Genomic DNA, 6,075 nt, shown 5'->3' with positions numbered 1-6,075 from the left:
AGGACAGGAAACAGCCTCAAGCTGTGCCAGGGGAGGTTTAGGTTGGATATTGGGAAAATTTCTTCATGGAAAGGGTGGTCAGGCATTGGCACAGCTGCCCAGGGCAGTGGGGGAGTCCTCATCCCTCGAGGGATGCAAAAGCCATGTGAATGTGGTGCCTGGGGACATGGGTTAGTGGTGGCCATGGCAGTGCTGGGTTCATAGTTGGCCTTGAGGATCTTTGGGGGCTTTTCCAACCTAAACAATCCTGTGATTCTAACACAGACTGAAGGAATTGAAACCTTTGGTGATTCCTAAGCAGCACAGCAGGTGAGTGTAGTATCCTGCAAGCTGCTCACCTGTTAAAGTGCCTAAAAACAGCAGCTGTTGATACAATGCCTGAGCTGGATGGTGGTTTGTAACCTTTGCTGCAGCAACCATGCTTGGTTGTGGGATGGTCATAAACTGACACATTTTTAACCTCCCCTGCCTGGGAATCCTTCAGGAATTCCAGCAGCCCTCGAGATGCTATTTTTTTTTACCATGAGAGATTTGTGATTAAAATAGTCAAATTAGATTTCTGTTACTGGAGTGCACACCTGCCCTGTGTCCCTGTGCCCATCAGACACGGTGAGAGGTGGTGATGGTCCTGGGATGCAAGGAGCACTTTTTATCACACTGCTTTGTCTAAGCTTCACCACTAGACACACCAGCAGGCTCTGGGTCCTCACCTCAGACTCAGCTTTGCCTCTTGTTCTGCAAAGAGCTGCGGGGAGGGCTGGTGTGTGAGGATGATAAGCCTGGCTAACAGAGCAGATCCTGCTGGGAAAGGGGGATGTGCTGAGGTGCTGATAGGAACACAGGTGGAAGCTGGTCTGTCAGTGATGACTCTGTGTCTGAAAGGGCAATAGAGGCTCTTTGGTGAAAAAAGCAGTGACAAGGGTGAGTTGTTCCAAACACGATGGCAAAAGGGAAGGGTAGGAAGCTCACTAGAACCTGGGGGTTTCACCTTCTGCACAGCCTCCAAACATGCTGTGCAAGCAGAGGATCTCACAACTGCAGCTCTGTTTGTGGTGGTGAAGCTGCAGCTGTGCTCTCCCAGCTCCTGTTCTGTCCCAGCTCCCTTGGACATTCCATTACTCACCCTCAGACGTGCTGGATCACCAAGCAGTTCCCATCTGGCCCGTGCTCCTCCTGCAGCCGGAGTGCCCCTGGTACCTGCAGCACACTGCAGTGAGCAGAGAGAATGCAGCATGTGGGGATGGTGCTGGGAAGTTGTGTCCTTCTGCATTTGCTCTACCAGGAAGGGAATTAGGGATCTCCAACCTGGAGCTTGTTTCATGGACTGGCTGTAAACCAATACTGAACCCCGCCGGGTGTAGAAAACTGATTTATTGGGGTTTGGTTTGCACTGTGACCTTATTAACTGCTGCCTGGCTCCTTTTTTCTTGTGGTTGGTTTTTGGGGTTTGGGGGATTTTTTTGGTTCATTTTTCTACAAATCAAACCTTGCGTGCTGACAAACTTGGTGACAAACAGCGTGGCCTCCTCTCCTGCTCTGCCCAGGCTCACCAGCTGTGGAGTCAAACCTATATCCCACAGGGCAGAAGATGGAAAATATTTATAGGCAGCAAAACCAGTTTGAAAGGACATTCCAGAGACCTCGTGCTTTTAAACTTGGACAGAATCCCTCTCACGTCTGGCTTGGGACCTTCAAACTGGACTGGCCATAAAGTGGTTCACGGGGCCAGACTGAAAACAAAGTTTTCTCTCGTCCAGACTTCCTGCTGAGACCATCGAGAGTGTCTTGGGCAGGCTCCAGGTCTGTGATTTATGGACAAACCACAAGCCAGGAATCTGCAATCTAAGCTCCTTGAGCAGCAACTGTTAAAAACATTATGGGAAGAAATGGCCACTGTTTCCAAAAGAAGAAAACTTGGGAGCCATTAATAATGTTTAGCACTTCTGTGGTCCCTCACAGTTGTTGATTAATCTTCCTGCTCTCCCTGTGAAGTGAGTCAGAATTATTCTTACTGTACAAATAAGGTCTGCATGGAGCTGAAATAAATTCCCTTTAAGAGACACAGTGAATCTGCATTAAGGACACAGCCCAGGATTCCAGAATCCCAGCACAAACTGAAGCAGAGGCCCGAAGACAAGTACCTGCTGGATTTGGATGAGGCAGTAAACACAAACTTAGAGCATCTTCAAGGGACTCTCTGCCTTTCATTTGAAGATTCTTACCCATGCAGTTCTGGGTCTGCCCAAACCTTATCCCTAGGTGTAAAAATTCCTGGGATTTTAGAGAATCCCTGGAAGTTTGACTGCTTACTGGAATTATCCTGTACAAAGTCCTTTCCAGGTGTCTGTCTCCCTTCTTGTTTGGGAAGAAGAGGATGGCATGTTAACTCTATCCTGCCATCTGCCCAGAACTGCTCAGCTCCTGATGCTTCTGGAGTGGGTTAAACATGGGCTTTCCTTTTCTTTCATCAGCATGGAAATCATCAGGCTGAAATGGAAGAGCTGGCAGGAGCACAAGGACCAAAAGCTTCGGTAAGTAAATTGGTAAGGACTCCTGATGGTCTCATTGTTAATCTATTTACAGCAGCAGGAAGGATGAAAAACTGGGGAAAAAAGCAAGAGTTTCCCCTGCTTTTTAAATGTGCCTGGCAAAAGGTGTTGCAATGAACTGTCCATTAAACATCCATCCAGTGTTATTCCAAATGTCACAACACGACCTGCAGGGGATTTGGGATGGGTTAACAAAGAAGCCTGAGGAGCCAAGCAAAGCTTGTTCTCCTTTTGCAACCCAAGTAAGCGAGAGGTAATTGGGTCTAAAACCCAGACCAGAAGTAAACCAGCAAGTCAATCCTTCATGGAACTGTCCCACATTAAATCCTTAGAAAATCGAGAAGCTGGAGCTGTGTCAGGAGACAGGGGGAGATTCAACTGGAGTTTTGTCTCACTGATGCATCTTGATCACTGGACCTGTTCTGTCACAAGTGGTTTAGCAGACAGTTTAAAAAAACAAGTGTTCAAAGCTACCTTGCAGCGTGCTGCAGGAAATCAAAGGACAGGGATTAGGTGTTTCAGCTGGGAATTGTATTTTTACCATGTTTAGAGATTCTTGAATGTCCTTACTGAATGATGCTGATTCTCCTTGGAAATGAGAATTCACTTGACTGCCCAGGAGAACAGGATGAATTTTGGTTTACACCACTCGAACCTGTGCCCTGTGACTTACTGAACGGGAACATGCTTACACGAGGAGATGGACAGAGTGGCCTGTACATCCCAAAATTCCTGCTTCATAGTAAAGCAAACCAAACCAAACCACTTTGGAGGAAAATGCTGCCTTGTTGCTTGTTTGGCTCTTTCAAGACATTGTTCTGAGTATTGTGCTGAGCTCTGTCATCCAGCATGGCCAAAGCCCACAAGAAGGAAAATTAATGCAAACCCCAACTCTCCTCGTTGGAATTGCTCTCTGTGGCTGCTTCTCTGGTCTCTGCTGACCTGGACTGATCAATTTGTATGGAAAAGCTTTAAAAGCTTTTCCATACATTTCATTTCCATACATTCCATTAAGCTGGAGCTGCCAAAGAGCCACCAGTGTTGCAAGTCCTAAGGGAGATCAGGGGATCTGCCCTGAGACCGAGCAAAGAGAAAGTGAAACACAAATACTGGGCAGTGCTGACTGCAGCACACTGGGGATAAACATGGACGTTATATAGAGTACATAATTTGTGTATTCACAGATCTGCAGATAATCACATTTACTGTAAATCCCATTGCATGGTGAATCCCAGCAGTTCTTTGAAAAAACGTTTTAACGCCACCCAAACATGTTCACAAGTCCCATAATCGTTGTTTTCTGCAGAGAGAACCCAAAACCACAGCGTGACAGTAAATATCCTGCCTCTCCCAGCGTGGATCCCAAGCGTTGCTGCTTCAGGGACCTGCCTGCACCCCCCCAGTCGTAATTCAGGGGTGAGTACACCTTAAATTAAGCCAAGATTTTCCTGCTGGAGGCTGAGCCACGTCTGACACAGAGCAGTTCCCTGCTGGGGAGGGAACGTGAATTAGTAAAAAAACCTGCTTATTGAAGTCCAGTAGGTCTATGTGGAGAGTCAGACAGTCTGCCTCTCGTCAGCTGCCTGATTTTGGGAGGGCTGGGCTGCTTCTCCTCTCTGTGCCTGTGTCCTCTGATGTTAGGAACTGGAAAACCACATCCTTGCTGCCTTTAGGGATGACCTGTGAAAGAAATACCTGTTTGGCAGCCAAGGTGAACCAGCTGGTGCTTTTGGATCCATCTTCACCAGGAATGCCACAATTCCTTTGGCTTTGGAGTGCTTTTGAGATCAGTTTAGGGCCTCATGCAGCCAGATGCTCCCATGCTTGGGCTCAGTTGTGTCTCAAGATGTAACTGGAGTATTTTCAGTCTGTTTGAGCAATGGGCACTTGCAAGTTCTCGCAGGGTTTTCTTCAGAGGGCTCCCAATTCCCACCAGTGCAGCAACTTGAGAAAGAACTTGAAAAAAACCAGCAGAAGTGTTGAAAGACACAAACCAAAGGATTTCTTCACATCAGTTTCGAGTTCTTGTACTGACAGGGGTAAAAATCTCCTGATGGGATTTACTGCAGAAAATACACCCCTCAGTCCCGCCAAAACAACCATTTCTTTGCTCAAAATTCAAGGGTTTCCAGCTAAAATTGCATGAATGGGTTAAAAATTGAATTTTTTGCTGGAAGTGAAAACTCACAAGTGCCTCAGGAGCTTGGAAACCTCACAGTAAAAAAAAATTATCTACAACTTTTAAAATGGAATGGACAGGCAATATTTCAAAAAGAAACAGTCTCTGTTTCTTTTGGTAATGTTAAATTACGGACAGAGATATAATTATGGGAAAATGTTCATGTGTAAAGGAGACATTCTATTGCTCACCATTAGAACTGGTTTGCAGTTGTGAGTGAAGTGCCTGCCTCGATGTTTATGAAGCTCTGGTGTGTTCCATGTGCCACTAAACCTCTTCCCTCTGCAAGAGAAGCGTTGCCCAGGAGGGATTTTGGTTCTTGCCACAGCGAGACCAAGCATTGGGAAAGAAATTTGGATTTCAACACAAATCACACGTTCAAAATGCAAATCCGGTGTGTGAATACCCCAACCCCCACTGCACCTCAGGTGATTTTATACCTGCAGACCTTTGGCCACAATTAACTGATGATCTGGAGGAAGTTATTGTTGATCCTGATTCCAAGGTAGGACTCAGTATGAGGACTTTGAGCTAGAGTTGAATGTAGTGGGAAAAAGGCTCAAGTTTTCCTGTCCAACCCCAAGGAGTAAAGTACAAAATAAAAAGACAGTGGTCATTTCTTTCGACAGATGAGCTTGGGAAAAGCTTGAGCTACGTAACTGCTCACCTTGAAATTTCAGTATTTCCATAAATTTCCAACAGCCATGATAACCCCAAAACATTACAGTTGTGAGGGGCTGCTGCTGCACAGGTGTGCCTGACGTTTTGTATGTGAAGATGGCTGACTTTAAATAGTAGCTCCGTGCTCACGAGCAGGGGGTCTGTATTCCTCTACTTACAATTTATATTTATATGTGTATTTCCATATACTAGAATTATTTAAAACCATGAACAAGGAATACCACGCCGTGTGCTTTCCCCTTTAGCCGGTGTCCATCCCAGTCTGGCCATTCCCCTCGGCGGCAGCCGCAGCCGCGGCCCTGCCCAGCCGCCCCCCAGTCTGACTGGGCGCTCCTCCGGGCCGGGGCCGTGAGGCGGCCGGGCCGCCGTCGCTTCCCGCGGTGCGCGGCTGCCCCCGGTGGCCGCCGGGCCGGGCTCGCCTCAGCGGGCGGCGGGCCCTTCTCCCGGAGGGCGAGAGCGGGCTCGGGCCGGGCCGTGGCGGGGCGAGGCGAGGCGGGAGGAGCCGCCGGGCCCGTGAGGGGACCGGGCAGAGGGGCCGGGGTGGGGAGGAGGGGGCGGTCTCCATGGCAACGGCTGGCGGGAACCCGTGCGCACGCGCGACCAGGGCGAGGCCCCTTCAGCGCCCGCCGGCTGGGCCTGCGCATGCGCGCGGCGCGCGCGGCGGGA

Source organism: Empidonax traillii, unplaced genomic scaffold, assembly GCF_003031625.1.
Source record: "Empidonax traillii isolate 1590-97213 ecotype Southwest subspecies unplaced genomic scaffold, ASM303162v1 scaffold111:size2041728, whole genome shotgun sequence".
Taxonomy (NCBI): Eukaryota; Metazoa; Chordata; class Aves; order Passeriformes; family Tyrannidae; genus Empidonax; species Empidonax traillii.
Note: the sequence above shows the minus strand (reverse complement) of the source record.